Source organism: Equus caballus, chromosome 9 (genome assembly GCF_041296265.1).
Source record: "Equus caballus isolate H_3958 breed thoroughbred chromosome 9, TB-T2T, whole genome shotgun sequence".
Taxonomy (NCBI): Eukaryota; Metazoa; Chordata; class Mammalia; order Perissodactyla; family Equidae; genus Equus; species Equus caballus.
The window spans coordinates 58434616-58459295 of NC_091692.1; the positions used below are offsets into that span (position 1 = coordinate 58434616).

Consider the following 24680-nt stretch of genomic DNA (forward strand, 5'->3'; position numbering starts at 1 on the left):
GAATACCTACCGTTCTACTATGTGTAGAACTCTATGTTACAAGCTTGGGAAATATTCTGAGGCAAAGAGGAGAGATGATAAAGGGCCCCTTGCATGGTGGCTGAGTAGAATAGGCAGTGAATAAAGTAAGCAGCGAATTCTGGAACTTAGATTCTACAGCACTAACGCTGGGCCTGCAGCACTGCATCCTGGCTGGTCCAGTACTGACGTATTGTATAGTACTTTACAGTTTGCAGTGTACCTGTATTATCCCATTTAATCCTGACAACAGGGCCCGTTATTATAATTTCCACTTTAAAGATGAGGAAGCTGAAATACAGAGTAAATGACTAAAATTAGATACACATTTAGTATGTGGGAGATAAGATTCCAAGTTTCATTCCTTTATAACTTGCTGTAGTCACTGCCCAGAACCTTGCAGTTTAATTAAAAAAATAAAAAATAAATGCTTTAAGGATGGCTTTAAAAATTACCTAAAAATGAAATTATTTAAATAAATAGTTACAATATAATGCAATAAGAGCAATCTTGGTGGTTTTATTTTATTTCTTAAAGATTGGCACCTGTGCTAACATCTGTTGCCTATCTTCTTTTTTTTTCCTTCTTCTTCTCCTCAAAGCCCTCCAGTACATAGTTGTATATTCTAGTTGTAGGTCCTTCTGGCTCTGCTGTGTGGGACGCTGCCTCAGCATGGCCTGATGAGTGGTGCTAGGTCTGCACCCAGGATCTGAACTGGAGAAACCCTGGGCTGCTGAAGCAGAGCGCCCAAACTTAACCGCTCAGCCATGGGGCCAGCCCCTTGGTGGTTTTAAGATGTGTGCACGAATTGTTTGATCTCTTTTTAGAAGATGGATCCAAATTCACTTCCCCTCCATGTAGGCTGTACATAGTGATTTACTTCTAGTGAATAGAATGTGACAGAAATGATGGTGAGTAATGTCTGAGATTAGACCATAAAAAGCAATGTGGCTTCCTCCTTGTTCTTTCTCTTGGATCACTCACTCTGGGAGAAGTCAGCTGCCATGTTGTGAGGATACTCAAACAGCACTGTGGAGAAGTCCACGTGTTTAGGAACTGAAGCCTTCTGTTGTTAACCAGCAAGTGGCTCCGACAGCTCCAGTCAAGGCTTCAGTGGACTGCAACACTAGCCGTTATCTTGACCACAGCCTTATCAGAGACCTTAACCCGAATCACTCAGCAAAGCCACTCCCAAATTCTTGACTCACAAAACTATGTGAAATAATAAATATTTATTATTTTAAGCCGCTAAGCTTGGGGTGAACTAATACCAGCAATCAAGGAGTACACGATACACAGAAAGGAATAACTCTATCTGAGTTGTCAGGAAAGTTCACTACTGAAAGATGAGAAAGGTGAGTAGGAATTTAATAGATGGCCAAAGAATTTATTGGGAGGTGTTCTGGGCAAAGATAAAAGTGTGTGCAAAAAAGTATAAAAGTGTGCCACAGCAAGTCACATTTTAGAAACTGCAAATAAAGGATGAGACAAAAACTCACAACTCAAAAATCACGGCATTTAGGGTATGAGAATCTCACTAAAAGCCTACTATATTATATGATGACGTAGCAACTAATATTCCTAAGAGTGACTTGAGTCTTCAAGAAATTAAGTTCCATATGGACTGTTTAAAAAGATAGAAAAGCAATTAAAACATTGAAATAGTTACTTCAATAATTAAAACAAAAAAAGTACTGTAGAAATCCTTAGTGAAGGAGTAGTCCAGGCTATCCAAAATAACCACCTCCCTATGTTGTTACCTCACTAAAGGATCTGACTCCGCATTTTGAAAACTTTAAGCTTAAATATAGGGCCAAGAAATAACTAACGATGAACACCTGGATTTCCCCCAGCATTTCACTCTACCAGTTCTGCTGCAACAATCAGGTAGAAATTAACATTTTATAACCAATTATGTGTTTTGCTTGGCATCATGCTAACCAACTGAATTTTTTAAAAAGAGAATTGCCCAGATTGACTTGTGGTTCTATGTCATATCTCATTCATTGACTATTTATTGAGTGCTACCAACTGTGACAGGCCCATAAACCAAACCTTTGTATTTGTGTTGCAAAAATTTCTTGGCATACTAGTTCCAGCTCCACTGTTTTCTAGAGTTAATAGCGGCTCCTAGTAGAAAGCCTACATTTATTGTTTAAGTAGGATTTTAATATAAAATTAGTACCTACTTATTTGAAAAATAGAGAAAAATGAAAGGAATTTTTACTCAGAAACGCAGTAACTCAGACAATTGCTGTTAACATTTTGCTGCATTTCCTTCCCTGTATTTTATTCTATGAATATTTTTATATAGTTATATTTTATAGATAGTGTCAGATCCAGCTTTTGTTTAAAATCAGGTAAAATATCCCTTGGAATAGAAATTTTAGTATCTTTAAGTTATTCTAACAAATGGATATTCTGTAATTTACTCAACCTGTTATTAGATGTTTTGATTATACATGAATCTTTCAGTAAAAATGATGTTATATCTAGAGAAATATGCAGCTAGGGAATTTTGAAGTTGTCTTTTGAACTCTTTATAGGCTTCACTATGATGGGGTAATTTTAAATAATAATCAATGGGAAGCTTAGGAAGAGGTAAACATAGTTTCTCTCCCTGCCAGAAGAACTGCCTTTGGAAAATTCTAAGATGACTGTGTGGCCATGTGCTGAATGTACTGTCAGGCTCATGCTGTTAGTCAAATTAAACGTGAATGATTGGATAGCGAACGTTATTATTCTGTGCATATTCTTAACTCTTAATTTAAGGTTAAACTAACTTAATTTAATGTCATGTGAATTTTTAGCAGCAATTATGGCCAGTTAATGGATGTTCTTTCTTAGTCATGCCTCATCTCTTTGCAAAATTACAATATTTCATTCCAAATTTATTCTGACCAGATTTGTAAGTAGCACTTTTTCCTGTTTTCCCTCAGTGTTTATATCAGAAGGCTTTTGAGTTTATACTGTAAACCACCATTTGTGTATTTTCGTAATAAGCCTCTAAGAAGTGGGCCTGGGTATGAGAGTACAAGACTCAGTGCAAATCAGGTTACTGAACTCAGTCCTTTCTTTATCCTTCAGGGAATACTGTGTGGACAGGAGAGATGCCATCTTAACATCTCTGTTCCAGTCTTTCCCTTCTCCATCTGTCTGGTATACCACCACCCAACCAATATTCCTTAAGTGTGCTCCTATGCAGAAGTATGCCTCTGTCAACCCTCTGTTTAAAAAAGTCAGTGGCTCCCCACTTCCTGTAAAATAGCCACTACTCCTTAAATCTGGCACTTAAAGACTTGAATCTACAAGATAGTATATTGGTCACACCTTTCCCCACAGGTAATCTATGTTCTAGAAGCCCAGAAGTTTCTTTGTTTAATGTGTTTTGTGTCTCTTCCCTGTCTCTGCCTTCCTCACACCGAATCCTTTTTCTGAATCTACCTGTTGAAAACTCTTTCTTCATTTATTCACTGTTTAATTGAATTATTCAATAACATTAATTTATTTAGAAATATTTACTGAGTACCAGTTGTGTGCCAGACATTGTTCAAGGGCCAGCTCAAATGCCACTTCCTAACCTTTCCTGATGAAGCCTTTCCTAACCACCTCAGCTATATGCAGTATTTCTCTCTTCAGAACTTCCATTGGTCTTTTTTATGCTTCTCTTTTGTCACAAATCTATACCTCATTGCTGTGGATATAGTAGGCAGTCAAAAATACTTTTTGAGTTAAAGAAAAAATGAATGAATGAATGAATAGGTGAGTGGACTAATGAATAAAAGAAAAGTTTTGCCTTCTCTACCGGGAGAAGCTAATGACTAAAATAAGCTGGTTAAACTGGAATAGAAATTTAATATTGTTATGGATTTGGAGTCTGTGAAACACCCTTAGTATAATTATATATTGCATCATCCAAACAGAGAAGGGAATGTATGACATCCCTGTCTTCTGATTTCCAGATCAATGCTTTTTTCCCAGCATGCTATCACATTCTACACTATCTAGATATTGAACTCAAAGGCAGTATTACACTTTGTCATTGCTTTTAAATATGAGATATAGTGTTTTAAGGACATCATTAAATAGGAAAATTCTACTTTCAGAGTGCCAGTAACCTATTTTAGCATTCAAGAAGACAAATAAAGTAAGCTGAATGGCAAGAAAAACATTGCTGATTAAGTAATTTTGAAAAACCATTTATTTTGAAAAATAACTAAGAGCTAGGGACCTTGATTAGTTCCCAATAGAAGTGAGTTATTAAAACAATAATCATAACCATAAGCTTGTATTTATACATGTCAAGGATTTTATTGTCCAATTTCTTGTTTAATCCCCCAAACAACTCTCTGAATCAGGGACTTTTATTTTCCTCATTTTACAGATGGGGAACCAAAATTTTGAAGAGATTAGTCAACTTATCCATGCCCACTGGACTAGTAAATGTAGGAGTGGGCAAATTAAACCTTAGTCATTCAGTCTCTGAAGCCCATGAGTTCAACCTCTGTGCTCTTCATCTGCTCATGAGGTTAGAAAATATGTGGGCTTTGATAGTGACACCGCACATTGCAGAGCCACTCTGTTACCTCAAATGATTTTTATTTATATAGTTGTTTCTGTATTAGCTCTATGAAAGATGAATAAGACTCTAGGGTTGATTTTTTTTTTGCAGGAAATTATTGAAATCACAGAAAGGGAGAATCTCACAAAAATGTGCTGTTTCGAGTGGTTAAACGTTTCCTTTTAATCTGCACACCATTCTGAAGTGGGGCAGATGTGACTCTCCTGAAGATAATCATTCTTTCAAAATCTGGAGTTACTTTGAATTCTATTTTCTTACATTTAGGGCAGAGAAGTGAAAAAAATTGTAGGAAGCCTCTAATTAAGGAATCAGGGCTTGAGAAAGGTGTTTTTGTCTGCCTAGGATTCCTTTCTTTGACAATGGCCCCTCTCCCATCCTTTGTGCTTCTGGTGGACTGCCAGCTCCCACTACTAAGAATTGGAATCTTAAGCAGAGAGGAACAGGGACAGAGGTTGGGGCTGAGTCATCTACGATGATGCACTGTCCAGTTCAGGATCTCTGAGCCTCAGGTTTCCCTTCTCAAAACGGTGTTCATATGCCGTACTAAGTTGCTTGAGGATTCAGTGAGATATTGTCCATAAAAGCTTTGGCACAGAGTTGCTATTCAATGAATGGTAGTTGCCACTCTTCAAGATTAGTAGTCTTGGGGGCAATTCTTTTTTTTCCCTACAGAAGGAAAGGTAAAAGTAGGCTCTTTCTGCTGAGGAGGCAGTGGGTGTAGAATCATTGATGGTACTTGAGAAGAACATCCTACTATTCAGATGATGAACTAGCAAAAGATAGGTGAACTGTAAATTGTGGGATGATGCAGTGCTGCTTTGTTATGATACTGCTATTAAGCCTCACAATACTGGGGCCGGCGCGGTGACGCAGCGGTTAAGTGCGCACATTCCACTTCGACGGCCCAGGCTTCGCCAGTTCGGATCCCGGGTGCAAACATAGCATCGCTTGGCACGCCGTGCTGTAGTAGGCGTCCCACATATAAAGTAGAGGAAGATGGGCACAGATGTTAGCGCAGGGCCAATCTTTCTCAGCAAAAAGAGAAGGATTGGCAGCAGATATTAACTCAGGGATAATCTTCCTCGAAAGAAAAAACAAACAAAAAAAACCCCTCACACTACTTCATTCTTTAAAAAAATCAATGGTCTGAAAGAAACTCAGGCCCCTTGGAGGGAAATATGGAGGGAGTAAGAAGGAATGTAGTCTTAGAGGAGTAGCCATTTATCCATCCAGCGGCCAAGTCCCTCTTTTAATGAATAGAGTTATGGTGAGGCTCCAGCATATTAATAAATGTTCTACTGTGGGTGGTGAGAACTTCAAAAGTGACACAGTGCATAGTGGATTTGATAATAAGAATAGAGAGAATTATAAATGAGATGTCCAGGAGGCATCTGTGTTAAGGAAACCTAGGATCAAGACTTTGTATATTCTAGCTGATGAAAGGTTGTGGGCAAAAAAGGGTGTGTGGTGGAAAAAGAAAGGATCCTGCTGGCTGGTGGGACACTGATGTGAAGTGATGGGGAGTTTTGATCAAGCATGTATCTTTGATCTTTAATATAGTGGCCTGGAGAGGGTATTAGAAACCATAGGTATAGTCACATACCTACTTAAAATGTGACTTTTTGTTATATTATTTCAAGTTTGAACAATCTCCAATTTACTAGCAGTTGTGCAAAAAGTAGGTCGTTTGGAATTTGGAATGCGTTTCCACATAGACATGAGGCTGAAAATGACTGTTTGACTCATCTTTTAGCATTAGGTGTACCAGAACAATGTATGAGGGGAAGAACAAGGTATGAAGGTATAAGTCGGTATGAGGGGGACAGGATGATGGAGGAAGACACTTTCCTCTATCTTCTAGGGACTTGGGCCCAACTCTTGGCAAAACAAAAAAAGGATGATGTTGTCTTTGATAGCCCCTCTTTTTTGTCCTCTTCCAGTTCCTGGTACCTTTTCTCCCCAGTAGAATCCTCTTGTTGCAAAACAACTGGATGAGATAGGTATTATTTCAATGATGTAATTGAGAAAAGGAGGCTCAGAGAGGTTTGTCTAACTTGCTCATGTCTGTATAATAAGTAAACGGGGAAAGTCAGTTTCATAATCAAGTATGTCTGGCTCAAAAACTCATGAACTCCAACATTTTGGGCTTGGAATGTCTGAGTTAATAGAGCCACCTTGAAGAAATAAAAGTATACAGAGGAATATGGGTTGGAGTGGGATGTGGGCAAAGGAAAAGAGAGCTTGGTTTTTAGATATATTGATTTTGAGCTGCCTTGGGATAGCCATGTCCTGCTGTCTGGTCACAAGAGAAGGCTTACTTTGTTGCCCAGTGGTGGAGATGGGTGAATGTGGAGTGTTTCATTTGCTGCAGAAGAGCAGAAGATAGATAGGTGGATGCATAGACAGACAGAGATAACTGCTAGCTAGCTAGATGTTTGTTGGTGAGTTGAATGTTTGGAAGTTGGGAAATGTCTTCGGTAACTAGTCAGTATTCTTATTGCTTAGCAACTTTATTTCCTCATGTAACTATGACAAATAGAACTTTCGTATTTATTTTTTTGTGCCTAAGGGCTGATAGTGCTGTTTATGAATGATGCATAAGTGACAATTTTACATTATGATCATCACTCTGATTCTTGGAATCATAGAATCTCAAGGTTGGAAGGGAACTAAATATTCTCTCTTGGATTTGCTCTATATTCAGACCTTGTTTTACACCTGCATGAGGTTCTTACTGACACATGCTTGTCCTTTAGATAGCTCTCCCTATATGAAAGATTTCACTTTCGAGGTAAAATCTTCCTACCGGTAAGCAGATATTCACCAGTTGTTCCTATCTCTACCCATAGAAGACAAATATCAATATCTCCTCCACATGAGAGCTTGTCACACATTTGGAAAAAGTGTCCATATCTCTCCTGATTTTCCCTTTACCAAGCTGAATTTTCCTCCATCTCTTCAGTGGTTCCTCGGGGACATCTTCCTTCAGGGAAGGACTTGTTGGCCCAGGTTCTGAGAATGCACTCAGCAGATGGCCTCCAGTGTCATCTCCTTCAGGGATTGTTTCACTGGCAGAAAGCCACTCATCCACGGTCACACCCTGTCTTGGTGTGGTCCACGTCCAATGACTGATTCACATAGGGGTATAAAAGCCCAGTTATTTCAGACCAGTATGTAACAACTCTGAATAGCCATTTTAGTTCCAGAGCTGCCAGTGAGGTCAGCTGAGGCCATCATTGGGCTGCATTACAACTTGATTTCTCCTTCTGTTCCTTCTTGCATCCTTTCCTCCCTTTCTCAGGTGTTCATCCCAAAGGCATAAACATTCTTCCTGCCCAACTCTGGTGTGGTCTGCTGCCCAGGGAACCCAGTCTGTAATGCATGGCTTCAAGTCTTCTCGTGAAACTTTCCAATTTGTTTATGGACTTAGACACTTTGGTAGGGCTTCTGGAGTACATGGATACCTAGGAGTAATCTCCTATATGATCATAATACATTTGGCTTTGAAGAATATTTTAAATTAAGTTTCTTTGCTCTGCATCCAGTGTGTAAAGCTGATAGGAAGATAGAGAGAGAACATTTTCAGTGGAGCTGTTTTAGCTTGGGTGTCCCCCTCAAAAACAGAGCCTGAGATGTGGATTACATGTGAGTAGTTTATTTTGAAAAATTATCCCAAGGAACAGAAATGGAAGACTGGAAACAGCTAAGGAGGGAAAGCAAATCCAAGGGTTCATTGTTGAGCTACTCACCACTATGGGCAACTGGAGTATGCTCCCACTGCAACCCTCTGAGAAGCCAGGTTGAATTGTCTGCCAGAAGATGAAAGAGGAGAATATTTATCCACCAGCACCTGATCCCCGTTGCTCATACTTTGCCCATGAGGTGTTAACTCTCTTGCACTTCCAGTCTGTGCATGCCTCAGAATAGCTGAGTGAGTACCTGTCACCTTCCCAGGAGGCAGGCACTGAAAGCCATGGGCAGAAAGTGAGAGATGCCAGGTACAGCTGAGGCAAGATGCTGTCAAGTTACACCTATGTACAACTGGTTGTTGCAGCAACTGTGGAACTAAAAAGTTGGACCAGAAGATGTGAGACAGAGCACAAGATGGCACCAATAAAGGGGATAGCCACAAGCAATAACATTGTGTTCTGGACTTTCTTTGTGTATGGGTTTTATGAAGGACAGGGTGATCTGGACTGGGTTTTTTCTTAACAAGTCCGTAGAATTATTGCCAGCCTTCTCTTCTCTGATCATAAGAGGCAGAGAAGCTTTCTGATGAATTGGAAGTAGTGAAGTGGTGTGCTTATACTTATCTTGGCTAGTTAGACTTATCAACAGTAAAACATCGCAAAGAGAAATTGCAGAAACCATTATATGAAGGCCCACATACTCTTCGTGCTTTTCTACTAATAGTGGACATTTATTGCCAAGTATTTCGACAATGGTTTGTCTAAAAGTTCTTTTAACGTCTTTGATTTAGCTGCTCTGTGTCCACTGCATTTTGAATGTCACAGAGACTGATGGTGTTAAGGCCATGTAGTAGTTTTTCGTTAAATCTGGATGAAGAGTAGGGGAATTGGGAGGTAGCTTGGAATCCAAATGAAAGATTGTCTTTCATTGTATGCACTAAGGCACTGTTTTAGCATCATATCCTGTGTAAGTACTACTGTCCCTCATGTGTGAATTAGCCACTAGTGACTCAGCTCTGAAATGGTTAGTCATAGTAGTCTTCGTCATTTCATAGCCATAGTTTTTGCTTGGCAGCTTCCTAATGAGCTCATCTTTTGGGTGTCAAATGGCAGAGCTATGGGTTTTCTTCAAGAGATTTGAGAGATGTAGTCAGACAGCCAATTAGCATTTTTATTTACTTTGGGAGAGCTTTGAGTCCCAAGACCTGCATAAGATTGTCCTGGTAGTACTTGCAGTGTCTAACAAAACATGTCAAAAATTTCATACCTGTCACCCCAGGAATTTGGCAGTAACAAGACTGAGCATACGAGGACTGAGAGGTTGGTGACAAAGGAGGGGGCTGGTGGGAGCTATACATCAACAAGATGAGCAAGATACGGAAGGAGGAAGTCGGTTAAGGCAAAGAGGGACAGACTGGGCTAAGTTCATGAAGTTCATCTCAGAATCAGGAAGCTACTTAGGAGACTGAATGGAAAGGGAGAGATGGGGCCCCAAGCTGGAGAGCCTAGGGAATCAGATGATAGATTGTAGAATAGATGTCTCGTTATAGCAAATATTTATTATGTCACTTATTATACGTCAGGTGCTTTTCTAATTTTATATGTATGAGCAATTTCATTCTCACAGCAAGTCTATGAAGTAGGTGCTGTATTATTATCAAACCTATTTAGCAGATGAGGTAACTGAGGCACAAAGGGGTCAGATAAATTGTCCAATGTCACATAGCTCTTAAGTGTCTGATCCTGGCTTCAAATCCAGGTAGTCTTTCCCCAAAGTTCATGCTCTTCTAAATATTGCTTATTGCTTACATACCTGTTTCTGAGGCAGAAGCTTCTTATATATTATAAATTTCCATGATGAAAGATCAAGATTGGTTCAGAATATGTGTGTGGAGGGCAGTGAGAGGGGTATATCAGACACACATTTTATATGCCTCTTCAGACCCATCTGGGCCAACTGCATCTTGCACTCACCACCCAGTCACCTGCCCTAGGAGAGCTGGGCTCTTGCTGTATCTCTGTGCCCCCTGGCCAGCCAGTCCCTTGCTTGGGGTTTCTGGCTCTTCCTGCCACTTTGGAAATGAGATTCCAAACCATGGGGCATGGGATGAGGCACCATGAGTGTCGGAAGAAGCTGGATGAGACAATCCGGAAATGCAGAAGACTTTACTCCCTGTGGGGTGAAATTGGACCAGAAGAAAGCAGGGGACAGGGACAGGTGGGAAGTGGCCAGATAAATCCTCTCATCTTCCTCTGTCCTATCAACTACTCTGAGATACAGGTTTTCCTTCTAGTACATCCAGAAAAGTCCTTGCATTAAGTGGATTCACCTGCCCAAGGACCTGTTGTGTCCTTCTGTGGCTTAGCTCAAAGTGATGGCAGCATAGTTATACTTCTCTTGGCATTGCTTGACATCTTTCCTAGTTTCACTTTCTTTCTTTCTAAGCCTTGTTGCTCTGGGTGTACCCTTCTCCCTAAAATCATCATAGCCAAGCTAAGAAAGTGGGCCTGGGCTTAAAAGTGGAAACAAATAGAGTAGTGGGCATTGTCTCAGCAACACTTCACTGTTCAGTGACAAGAAAGGACATTGATTCTTTTAAAACACATTTAGAATAAGGTAGAAGTTGATATTATGCCTAATGGGTAACTTTCAGTACTTAATAAGAAGTGAATTTTACCATAATGTGAGCATTTTAAAGGAGGTGGGAATTTTAGGAGTGAAGAGTGTTGCCAGGGCATCCTCTCCCTAATTAGGCTGATGGAGATCACATTTGCTTTCCTGCCTGCTATACCTCTCTCCTCCTCCTCTTCAGACATAGCCACCATTTTCTAAACACTTAAATAGAGGCCTGACACCACACTAAGTGCTTTATGTATATTTTCTCATTTACTCCTTTGAGGTAGAAAACAGATTTCAGAGAAGTGACTGACAAACAGCTAATAAATACTAGAGCCAGAATTCAAACCCAGATCTGTCTAACTCTGAAGCCTATACTCATAACTGATACCTTCTGCTACCTTCTGCAAAGTTCCTTATCAAAGGAAGTTATTTGGAGCAGAGAAAAGCCACATGGAGAAAAAATATGGCATGAGAGCATCTTATTCCCTTTATTCTAATTTGCTCCAAAAGCAACTTCTGGTGGAGCCAGCTGCTGGTGTTTGGAGTATGTTTGTGTCCTAGGAGGAAGTACCTATTCGTGGGTAGCAGACTGTTGATACTTCTTAAGCCAAGAATCCCTCCCGTTGTAAAATAGTAAACGGGCCCTCTGGCTTCTTATCATGCTTTTCTGTATTGGATTGGCATGAATCTGTCCTCTAAGTCAGCCTGGCAGAACCAAACCCTGAACATGGTGACCTTATGGAGGTCACCCAGCCCTCGCCAGCCAGCAGGCTTCTTCCTCAACACCTTCCTTGATGGGTGTCCTTAGGAAAGCCAATTTTTCTTTAAAATTATTCCTTTGAATCTAAAGCTTTTATCTCCCAAGTTTTCCTCCTCGGTACATCCCCAGAGTTTTGTGGATGTGCATAAACAGGACCACATTTGCCATGGAAGGAAGCCATGGTACAGGTGATCAAACCAAAGGAGAATACAAATAGCATTTCATATTTGACTTTGAGATATCTCATACTACTTTTTATCCCCACTAGAAATGTTTTTGTTATTTGTTGTTTAAAATAATGGAGACAAAAGGCCCTTGTTGAGAGTCATAACATCTGGGACCTGATTGCAACTCTGGCTTACCAGCTGGGTGTGACTTTGATCTGCCACATAGTCCTGTTGGGACTCAGTTCTTTCACCTGCAAAATGGAAGAGTTGGGTGAGATTATTTATTCCAAAACCATGCTGATCATCAGAATCACCACTGATGCTTTTTAAAAAGGGCCCCATCTCAGACCTATGGATCACAATTCAGGTAAAGGGAAGAGAAAGGAGAGTGGGGAAGGAGGAGAGGACCAGAATCCATAATTGCAACAAGCTCCCCAGATCATTCTGATGCACGGTTTAGGGACGACTTTATGCAGTAGTGCCAGTAGCACAACTCCAGGGTGCCATTTGTATTGTATGAACTCCACGGGCACTGTTCACGTGGAATAGAATGTGAACAGTGCCTCTTGGAGTTCTACAACACAGCAGCCCTGTATGTGCTGATTTCTACACATGGTCATTTTCAAGCATGGATTTTCTCTGATTTTATGACAGTAGAGTGGCATGAGGTGCTGAGTAGACAGTGGCCTATAAGCATGTGGTTAAGGATGGAGGCATAGTAGCTATGACAATAGCATAGGAAAGTGGAAAGCAGCTTTAGAACAGCTAATAAACATTGCCACACAGAAAGTTGGCTGTCAGATTATCTCCTGCATTACAGCTGGCTCCCATCTGAGATGAAGGATAGGTCTGTGAAGAAAACAGGGCATTTAAGGCAGCTTGGCCAAAAGGTGGGCCTTGGGTCAGGGTTCTCCAGAAAGGGTTGAGTTGAGCAAGGGAAGCAAGACTTTCTCCAAGGTAAGACAAGCTTGTAGTTGCCAATTAATTTTTCTTCTTTGGGGTTCTTTGGCTTTGTTTTCTCTTTATATATTGTAAAGTTCCTTTTGAAAAAATAATCCAGGCTTTTATTAACCAAATCAAAGAAAAAAAGGTTTATTCATACTTAAGCCTGTATCTGCCATATCACTGTAGCTGCCAGAAGCCAGATTATGTTGGTAAAAAACTGGAAAAATAATTGAGACACTAGTGCAGATAAAAGGTTAAAATTCTGGGGGAAGAGACTTGGGATGCGGTTGCTGTTAGATTAAATGTTACAAATGAATTTTTTTCTCAGAAGCTAATGAGATGTGAGCTGGCTTGAGGTATGTCCATTATCTAGGACAGTACTGTGCTTAGTTTTTATGAGAATCAGTTGAGACACTTGTCAAAAATGCATATTCCTGCCAAGGCCCTAGCCAGTTCTGATTCAGTGGGTGTGGAGGGGACACCTGGGCTCTGTGTTTTACATGAGCATCCAGCGACCATACTTTAAGAATACTGTGCTAGACAATGAGAAGAAAGATGGTGACCTCTGTCCCAGAATAGAGCCTTGTATTCTTTGGAAATTATATTAACTCCTCTGATACTTAGTTTCTTTTCTTGTAATAAGGATAGCAATACTTTCCCATGCCAAAATCACAGGTTTCAGAAAAGTATTTCAAAATGAACTGTTTGGAGAAAAGAGATGGTGCTAGTTGTTTAGAAAAGAAATCTACATGAATAAAAGTCTATTTCTTGGGCTTCTGTAAACCCCCAGCATTTAGCACAAGAATATGCATATAGAAGGTACCCTAATCTGCTTGAGTTGCTTAGGAGCCTTTGAGTGATTTCTAGGTTATCAAAATGACAAAACTGCTATTAGTTATGTCTTTATGCCTATTAGAAAATAGGATCTGCCAAAGTAATGTTGAAGAAGAATTGGCCAAGGCAGATTGATAGAGGGAGCTCAGTAGATCAGGAAAGTAAATACTGAACAATGAATTATATTCATAATATATTTTATATTTTTAATATGTTTTGTTCCTATTTGGGGAATGTATTAGTTAAAATCTAGCTGCTGCAACAAAAAAAACCCCAACAGTATACTGGTTCAAATAACAAAGAAGCTTATTTATCGCTCATATAACAGGCCTGGTATGAGTGATCCATGTCTGTTGAGTAGCTCTGCTCCTCACGGTTATTCAGGGAACAGTTTCCTTCTGTCTTTTTCTCTGTTATTACCTAGGGCACTGTTATCATCTGCATTGTAGAAGCTGGCTTGTCACCTAGAAAAGAGAAAGAGAATGTGGAACATCTTAAGGTCCAGATCTGGAAGTAGCAATTATCATTTTCATTCACAAGCCGTTGGCAAGCTTAAAAACACTGCCAATGCCTAAGTGAAAAGGAGACTGGAAAATGTGGCCTATCTGAATAGCAATATACTCTGCTATACCTCTATTTTTAATGCTGTAAATGAAGGAGAGAGCAGAATTGGTGACTAACCAGCAATCTCTGACACAGAAAGGGTATATGAAACTTTGAAAGTGGAGCCAATCACTACTTTTCATGGCTTCACTAATTGGCCAGAGAGGCTGCTATGCTGTGGAGTATCATATTTCCTTTTACGTGCTGTTCTCAGCCTGTCTAAAACCTCATTCCTGGTATCCAGCTAAGCCTGCAAGTTATTCTGGGCAATGTGGATGCTGGCATTTCCTTTTCTCAATTTTAGGGTTCTCCTCCTGTATCCTATGCGGGTCATGAGAAAAGACTTGTTGAATCCCGTCATACAGTTAATAAATGTGCCATTGGTTGGAAAACATTGGCAAAAGTGCCGGTATGAATTGTATTCCATTTGCTTTTCCAACAGTTATGACATAATGAATCTCAAGTATGACTATTGTCACATAGTCGGAGGCTCTGAACATTGAGAACATTTTCTTAAGGATCATCTGAATGGAAAATGAGTTCATAGATTTTCAACATTTTTACCAATGGTTCCCAAGGCTCCACTTGTTCCTGCACTCTCTTTATTCTATACTACCTCCTTATTTAATTTCATCTTCTCTCTCTTAGGGTGGGGAAAAGTTGAGGAGAGAATGTTTCACCACTACAGTGCATTTCAGAATTCTTAGTTTGTTCCTCATTATTTTGTGATGTATAGTGCTATTCATAGCAGGAAGTTCTTATAATTAGCTGCCTTGGGATGTTCTAAAGGTGAAACCACTCTGCTCCCATGCATCTTGCAAGATTAGTGACTTAGACTGAGGGTTGGCAGGTGATAGATACTGTTAAGGAGGATGGAAGCAGATTGAGATGAGTGAGAGCTGCTGCCTGCTTGGGTACGTTGGTTTAGAGAGTGATCTCCCCGCCCTGGGAATTGCATCCCTAGGAGACTGTGGTGTGACTCCGATGAGATGAAATTACTTCAAAGAAGAATCTGAGGGCAGGTTGAGGGCTGAGAAATTGTTCAGGAAGCTCAGATTACTAAAGTCAAAAACATGTGTATAAGGGGAATGGGAGATAGATTACTTTCCTAACAGCTAATTGACATTGTCATTAACATTTGTCTTACCGGAAAAATTATACAGCCATTTCTCTTTCCAGTTTTACACGCACACACACACACACCACATTTACACGTATACTTTTGGGGAGGGGTGTTTGGTTTTAATTTTGTGACACAATTTTGTATATTCTCCAGGAGAGCTAGGCTGCCAGCCACATTCCCAACATATTCTGGAATTCTTCCCTCTATCCTCAGCCTGCCCCATCACCCAGGTGATTTTAGTGATTCTCTAGTGCCTCACCAACTGCATTTTCACAGCTTGGTGAATGTTCCATCTTGGATTTTATGTTTTGCCACTTGCGATGGCAATTTATAATAAAACCAAGATGTGACCTGTTTTGTGTCCAGCAACGAATGTGTCCAGGAGTCTGCCTGTGATGTGCAATGTGCCTTCAATGACGAGACAGCTGTGATGCAAATGGATTTGTGGGGGAAAAGAAGGGCCTTAATTTCTCTTCCTCTTTTCCCATGGATATAAAACTTTGTTATGGTAAGCTAAACCTCTGATATCATATACAACTGCTGGCATTCTAAATTGTTTTAATGGCCACTCCTTATTGCTTAATACTAAGCATTACCATCTGTTTCTTTCTTAATTATAAATGCAGCAGGAATTCACAATTACATCAGTAACGGTGGAAATAAAATGGAGTTAGAGGCCTTGTACTTAACACAAGGCAGCCTTCCCCTAATGCTTTTCTTCTGTTGTAGGCCTTGGTCAGAGAGGAGTATTCCTCAGTGGTTTTCTCTCTCCTCTTCTCAATATAGTTTCCATGAGCGTATCATGCTATAAATTTAGCAATTTTCTTCTTGTGAAAGAGAAAGAGAGCTGTGTTTTTCTGTCTGTGGAGCTGAGGATGTGTGGGCAGATCTTTCTCACAGTACTGGAAGCCAGTGGTGTGATTGTCCTGCTGTTATTGGCCTGCGTTTTTGTGAGAAGAAAAAGATGAGTTGTAATAGCCTAATGACGTGAGTCACGTCCATCCCCCAGAGAAGAGCTGGGAGTGACATCTAAGGAACTTTGATCAGCCCACTAGTAGCCAGTCTGCTGTTCCTGAAAAACAAGGGAACATTTGTGGAGGGAGGTCATGTAGAAACTGAAGAGAGATTTAACTCTGCTTTACTTAGGCTTTTATTTTTCACTAAGTGGAAAAACTTATCAAATTTTAGACTCGCAATATTTTAGAATTAAAAGAAATCCTTAGAAGTCACCTAGCTCAAAGCCATGGTCGCTCTTCATTCTTTGTCTAGTACTTGAGCAGGTTGAGCATGAGCTTTGCAGTTAGCAGAACAGGGTTTGGCTTGTGAGCGCCACTGTGTGCTTTGTCTTCTTTTCAGTGAGTTCTCAGTGCCTCAGTTCTCATCCTCTGTAAGAATGGATATCACAATGCTTCTGATGAAGCCTACTGTTTGGACCAAATGGGAGAGAATGTGTAAATCCTAGCCCATTGTGTGGCCCATGGTTTTCTCCCCTTCTTTCCATTCACATTCATGACACCTGAAGAAATATTAGTCCAAAGAGGTTGAATTCTTTGCTCAGTGTTGTCCATCTAGTTAATGGTAGACCTGGAACTGTGAGTAATGTTTTCTAAGACCAATGTATTCCAAGACTTTTTCTCACTAGGTCATATCTAGACCTGTTGCTACCTTTCTCTATCCTTGTCATCCATTGTATGTTTGTACAATAATAACCTTAATAATTAACATCTGTATAATATTTTTTAATCTGTAAAGTACTTTTAAAATGTATATTCCCCTTTAATATGCAGTTGGTGAAATCGTTAAAACAGTTTCATTACTCTTATTTTACAGTTGGGGAAATGGAAACTCTGAAGGGCCGTGTATCTTGTTGAGCTCACACTGAAGACTGAGTGAGGACTTGAACCCAGGCCTGTGAGACTCCAGTGTGTGGGCTTCACTCTGTTCTAAGCGGACCCTCACTGTTACGCCAGCACACGTAGGAGAGGGCTGAGAGAGAAAACAAACAGGAATAATATTATTATCTGTACTTCGTAGTTAGGTTTTTTTTAGGATGAGGATGCTACAAGAAGACCAAAACAGTTTCCTTGAGTTGTATTAATATTTTGTGGCCCAAGTGCTTTCTAGCCACCAGAAGGATCCCAAGGGTAACTAGAGGTAGAGCAAGAGACAGCAGGTTTCCAATAGGAGTAGTTACCAAACAAAACCAAACTTACAAGACAACAACCAGAAAAGGCCCTTGCTCCATCATGTGAGTGAGTAGTTTGCTACTTCAAAAATGCAGCTTATAAATGAGACCATCCGAGTCATTTGTTACTGGCCAAGTTCAGGTCTGAGCCCATAAGGGTCAGGCTGATGCATTTACTCAAATGGGCATCTGAGAGCTCAGCAAGAGGAGTCTGTGAGCCTGTGCTTGCCTTTGTGTTCCAGTGCCCTGTCCAAAGGTGGAGTCCCCTTTGCACTTTCTCAGCTTCTAGGCCATGTGTTTTGTCTTTCCCGCACACTGTGGTTAATGATTCTTGGTCATGGCGACATCACAATGAGTTTCACTTACATTCAGATTCTCCCATGCTCCTCCTGTCATGCTGTCACTGAGCCATCCAGGCCTGCTATATAATAAGCAGGCTTCCTGAAAAACAGTCCTTTCTGGCAGTAAAACTAAATCTTTTAATCTTGGAAACTCTCCTATGGACCAGGTGCAGAAAAGCATGCAAATTTTAAAAATGTAAATATTGACATTCTGAGGTTTTCTTATATAACCTGATTTAGTCTGATTTTCCCATTATTTCTGCTATTTCTGTGGGCATTTTACTGAATCCAGGTTTATAAAGCAGCAGAGGGGCAGCATTATTCAGAAGGTAATAGCAAGGGCTGTAGAGTTAACCAGATCTGGGATCAAGTCCTGGCACTGTGGCCTTACTGCGTCACCTCATATGAGTTCTCTGAACCTCACTTTCCGCTTCTGTAAAGTGACGATAATGGTACCCACCCACCCACTGGTGCCGTGAGAATCAGATGAGCTGCCACATTCAAAGAGCTATAATTCAAGACAGGCATTTTGCCTGATCTCGCTCCCTAGAACCAGAAGAGTGATTCATTTGTGATGTTTTTTCCTCATTAGGAAGCTCTAGCTGGACAAAGGTCATTCAGGATACTTATGACATATGAAATGCATGCATTTTGTTGAAAGAGATAAAAAATATTATTTTAAAAGTTTTTTACCTTACTTTAGAAGTCAAGTCTTATAACATGAGTAAATTTTCACTGCAGGTTACTTTCATTTTTTATCCCTTCACTGTGAGCAAGGCAGCAAGAAAGGCATGCTCTCTGTTGTCTTGCGTATGAATATGAAAATATCCTCTATGTGCCAAGTACATCTCTGTGAGTATATTGTTTGTTTTAATCTAGCCTTTTAATGTCAGAAAAATTTAAAAGCTCCAGTATAATAATAATGACTAAAAATGCTTATTAAAAAGTACATTAAAAGATAAGGGGATTTTTGAGGACTTGGGGGCATATAAACAGGTTATTATTTTTTTGTAATTATATTAAATCAGGCATGCACCAACCAAATTCATGACTTTATATAGGGTTGTGGTTTTTTTTAGAGTTTTATAGAAATAATGCTAAAATAAAGGAATGTGAATTCCTTTGCCAGTTCTTTGAAGGGAATGGTAGAATCTGACCTACCTCGAAGGAGTATTAAGAGAAACAACCCAGTTATATTGCTCCAGGCTTAGAATCTTTAAATAGTCTCACAGATCAAATCTGCCTTAGCTACACAGAATGATTCCATATGCTCTCCTCTGAAACCTCCTCTTTTTATCTGTAAATGGGGCTGTTTTGAGCCCAGTGTTAGGGGAAACAGTGGGACAGTAGCACTCTGATTAAGAGAATGTGCAAAACATGTCACACACAGACATCTCATCTGCTGATGACATCCCGGATTCTGGTGAGGCCAGGACCAACAGTTTTCTCCTCTGCTTTCTCCTTGCTTCTCTCCTTCTATCGCACATGCGCACGAGCTCGTGTGCACAAATGTGTGTACACCCTTCTTCTCTTAGAAATGAGAAGCTTACGAAATGCTATTCATGGGGAAATGGTAATATTACTCTCTGATATGTAGAGGACTCTATTAAATCCTTTGATTCTACTGAATATGCAGAAGCATTGAGCAAGGCAATCAGGCAACCATGTGTAGCTCCAGATATACCTTACACGTGGGCCATTGTCCACACTGCTGGTGGGGCTGGTAGCATTTAAAAAGGTGGTCATAGCACACATGCCCCCTTGCTTTTTGCTCAGTCTTCCCAAGTCTTACTGATCCAACCACATCATCCTTATGATGTTTCCAGGAGAACAAATATCTATCTGCTCTCCAGTTGTGAACTCCATGTGTTTCCCCAACGCAAGGTGGTGAATAAGTTAATTCCAAACGAAAGTGAGAGGCTTTGCCATAACCCTATTCTTTCAAGGAGAAGGTGGGATGTGCGAGGTGTTGGAAAAGCAAATTAAATGGATTAGTCTCCTCTCTCAATTCAGTGTTTGGGACCCCCACCCGTTATAAGCTTTCAAGCTTTATGGGATGATACTTTCCAATTCCCTTTCTAGCCAAGACTCCAAGTTGTAATCTCAGGATGGAGAGTAAATTGTTTGTATTTTGTAAATGTCCTATTTTCCATCTTTCAGAAGAATTCTTCATCAGCTAAAATTTCAAAGAGGCGATTGAAGGGAATTTTTGTGGTTGTCTAGTTATTTATAAATTATTATTATTCAGTCTAAAGTCTTGCTGATTGCTGAAAACTTTACCAAAAAACGATATTATGGTCATTTACTTCTTAACCATTACTTTACTGTTTACATACCCACATGATCACCTTGAACACCACTGAAAAGAAATTGCAAAATAATGCTTACTAAACACATGTTAGATTTACAAAGTGATTATAAATGGCTTTTAAAGAAAATAATTCCTATTCTTTTCATTGTGTTCAAGCTTCTCTACATAATTGTGCCATGTGTGTGTTGGGGGACTGTGGTGGTAAGTTTGGGTACATAGCCAAAACAAATTTACTTGCTTTTCAATAGACAAGTTATATAAGTGCTGCTTATAGTTTCGTTCTTAAATTAATTTCACAAACATTTATTGAGTACCTGCAATGTTTTGTAAAGAAACTTCACCTCTCTTTGGGTTTGAGGTTTCTGTTTGTTTTCTGTTTTGATTAGTTTTGTGAAAGGAGACAGTATATTCCAAGGATTTTATAGCTATAAAAAGGCAGCGGTAGTTTCTACAAACTAGATATGAGAAAAAAAAGTTTTGATTTGTTCCTTGAATGCCTCCATCACAGAGCCATTTATAGCTATGGTAGTAAGATTGTGGAAGGACAAGAACAGGGTCTTATACAGAGTTCTAGGAAGCCCCCTGTGGTACTTTCAGCAAATATTGGCAGTAGGAAATTAATAGACATAAACACTGTGAGGTTGGCTGGCATTTTATCTATCCTTTGAACAGGTTTAGGAAATGTAATTGACTTGTGTTCAGGAATCTGAAATACAGCTTTTGTAATAGTAATTTTCCCTGCAGCTTTGGCATTTCCTTCCCGTTAAACTTCTTAGTTTTCAGTGAGAGAAATATAGCCCTGAACTTGCTTTATCATTTTGGGATGATTTACTTTAAAATTATAGTAAGGGGTTTTTGGTCAGTATTCCACCAGGCTAGTTTCAAACTGAGTTTGCTGACTCCAACTAGCCATAAATGGCTCCCACCTCCAGTGTCTAGAACAGGAAGTGGCATGCTAGGATGCCAGGAATAAGGCGATTGCTCAGATGGAATAACACTTGGCAGTTTGGAGGAATTTGTTGATGTAAGCCTAAATCGTAGGCTACAGACTGACTTGTGGGATGTATTTCTGCCAATTATGGTCCATCCTGCAGTCAAAAATGGGAAAAATTACTTACTGCAGCTGGCATTCTGGTATTGAAATCACTGATGGAATAATCAGAGGGAAATCTAAGTTATCAGAAGAGATGGATTGTGACACAAGACGCTGGATTCCTGGGTTATCTGCTTTGCCTGCCTCACATGACATGAAAGGGGGGAGTAACTAAAGAGCCAGAGAACTGTTGAGTGTTCCTGAGTGCTGACTTGCCCAATGAGGACTGATGCTTGCAGATGCCCTTTCCATCCTGCCACTGCAGGGGCCTATGTTTTTAAGAGTTAGGGCCTTAAGAGGGATCTTTTTCAGTATCTTTCCTGTGTCCAAGGCTCTTTGCATATAGGAGAGGGGGATACAAGCTCCCTGAAGTGTCTGTAACTTGCTGCTCTAGGAGTGTGCACGTTGTGTACCCAGAGGTCTGCAGCTGAAATGATGAACACCAAAATAACCATGGTTGATCATTGGAAGCATGCCTATGACTGAACAAACTTCTTCTTTTTCATTCATGAATTTGTGCATATTCTAAAAAAAAAAAATCACTCTAAAAATAAGATTTGCAAAAGAGGAAATAAAACACACCACCCACCCATGTAGACCAAATGGGCTGCTCTCTTCATTGGTGAATTGTAAGTCATTTGAGTTCCTCCATGCTTATTTCTCATTGAATGTTCCTTCCCCGAGGAGCTCACAGTTGTTTGACTCTGTGTCCTCTATCAGCATGCTCCCCATACTGAGGACGGATCTTGAAGATTCCTCTCTTGAGGGCTCCACTTCTCTGCTTTGTAACATGCCACCACTATCCTCTGTTTCAGGATGTCTGGGTCCAAATATCCTGCTCACCTCAGCCTTCCCTTTGGACTGTAAGTTCCTTGAAGCAACAACTGCAGTGGACAGCTGATGTCTTGGCCTACTGAGTGTCTACTTCCTCTTCTTCTGGAAATAGCACCTTAGTTACTCGAGAGAACTTTCTCTCCCACTTTGCATTCAGGCTAAGTAGCATCCCAATTAAGATATTCCACTCTATTCTACCTGGAGGAGGTCACAGGGTTCAAATCAGGCTACCCAGACTCTCTCTCTCTGTTCTGAGAATTTTAGTTTTGAGCAGTCTCTCTAGAATGGAAACGGAAACCCTTGATTCCTCTCAAGGGAGTTTTCTGAAGAGAAGGCAGGAAATCCCGCTGCCTGCCTTCAAGCTGCCTGCTTCCCGTCCTTTATGAAGCCTGGTTGGGTAGCTCTACCTTAGATTCTGTGAGCTGCCCTGTATTTTTCCAATAAATCTCTTTCTTTTGTCCCAGTTGGCCAAAATTTGTTGTTGTTTCCTGACGAAATGTCCTGATATAGGCTCCATCTTCTAGCGCCCATTTATATGTCATGATGGCTTGCAGCATGTTGAAAGCATAGTGAAGGTTGTTGCCTACAGTTCAGAAAGTTCTAGAATTCAAAGGGATATCACGGATGTGAATTAAACCAAATTATATTCTTCCTTATACCACTTCATTTCTCCCAAGAGTTGTAGAAATTTGTGAATTTAAAATGGAGAGTTAGGGGCCAACGCCACAGCCGAGTGGTTAAGTTTGCGCACTCCACTTCAGCGGCCCAGGGTTTTGCCGGGGTTCGGATCCTGGGTGTGGATATGGCACCGCTCATCAGGCCACGGTGAGGCGGCGTCCCATGTGCCACAACTAGAAGGGCCCACAACTAAAATATACAACTATGTACTGGGGGGATTTGGGGAGAAAAAAATAGGGGAAGAAAAAAAGATTAGCAACAGTTGTTAGCTCAGGTGCCAATCTTAAAACAAACAAACAAACAAAAAATAAATAAAAAATAAAATAAAATAAAATGGAGAGTTAGAGCAGAAACTATGGAAATTTATGACGATAATCTCTTTTTAGGTAAATTTTTTATTTCACAACAGCTTTAAATTTACAGAACTATTGTGAGAATAGTACAAAGTTCCCATACAGCCTACACTCAGTTTTCCCTACTATTAACATCTTACATAAGTATGGTACATTTGTCACAACTGATGAACCAATATTGATGTTGACCCAGAATTTATTCACATTTTTTCAGTTTTTCCCTAATAGCCTTTTCCTGTTCCAGGATCTTATCCTGGAGTCCACAACTTCATTTAGAAATCTCATCTCTTAGACTCCTCTTGGTGTGATGGCTTCTCAGACTTTCTTTGTTTTTGATGGCCTTTACAGTTTTGAGGAGCGCAGATCAGATATTTTATAGACTGTCCCTCAATTGGAATTTGTATTATATTTTTCTAATGATTAGACTAAGGGGATGTGCTTTTGGGAGGAAGACTACAGAGGTAAAGTGCCATTCTCATCACATCATATCAAGGGTACATACTAACAACATGATATCACTGTTATGTTGACTTTGAAAACCTGACTGACGTAATGCTTGCCAGTTTTCTCCGTTTTAAAGTTAGTTTTTCCTCCCTTTATATACTGTATTCTTTGGAAGGAAGTCGCTTAGTATGGCCTACACTTAAGGAGTTGGAGAGTTATGCTCCACCTCCTTAAGGGTGGAGTATCTATATAAATTATTTGTAGTTCTTCTGCACAGCAGATTTGACTGTTTTTCATTATCTATCTATCTACTTATTCAGTCATTTACTTATATTAGTATGGATGCATGGATATATATTCTACACTTTGGGTTATAATCTAATACTGCTTTATTTATTTTGTTGCTTAAATTGTTCTGATTTTGGCCATTGGAAGCTCTTTCAGTTGGCTCCTGTGTCCCTTTGTCTCTTGTTTCATACTCCTATTATTGGTGGGGGTTTTTTCTAGCACTTCCTTGCTTTCTGGCAGTACAAGATGCTCTGGGCTTATCTTGCATATTTCCTTCCACAGTTCTAGGATCAGCCATTTCTCCAAGGAGCCCTAGTTCTTTTTATTGGCAAATGGCATTACAAATCAAGATCTGGCACTAGGTATGCTTGCTACTACTGGGGTATCATTGCTTCTAGGTCCTCTCAGCTGACAGAGCAAGGAAATATATGTTTGTATCCAACCTATTTATATACACGTATCTATAAGTATTTCTATATGTAACCATCTGTATCTATAGTAAGCTAAACACAAATTCATGCTTATGTCTCCAACTCTAATCCTTCACCACATTCTAGCTTTGTCCTCTTGCTTTTCTGTAACCTGCTACCCTAACAATGAGAAATCTGGCTCCCACCACCCGTCACTCATTTGCTTTTTGTTCAGTTCCAGTATACATGTATTGTTTCAGCATTGTTAACTTATACCCCTGTGGGAAACAATTTTATCAACTAGAGCACAGTGCTTAGAGTGCAATTCATTTTACCTTTAGCCTTATGGATTCCACTCATTTCCAAAGTTACTTAGATGAGTACCCTATTCCCCCACCTTCT

The 24680-nt window shown here is 40.0% G+C and overlaps 1 protein-coding gene and 1 long non-coding RNA gene across 5 annotated transcripts in view; both read left to right on the forward strand.

The window, feature by feature from the left end:
• The window catches only part of CPQ (carboxypeptidase Q), a 462573-nt gene that overhangs the window by 241889 nt on the left and 196004 nt on the right, over nt 1-24680 (forward strand). The window lies entirely within an intron of this gene.
• On the forward strand, nt 17918-22226 carry LOC106781021 (uncharacterized). The gene is made up of 3 exons (XR_001377516.3): nt 17918-18063; nt 18609-18719; nt 22087-22226. It is a non-coding gene; the product is annotated as an uncharacterized lncRNA (long non-coding RNA).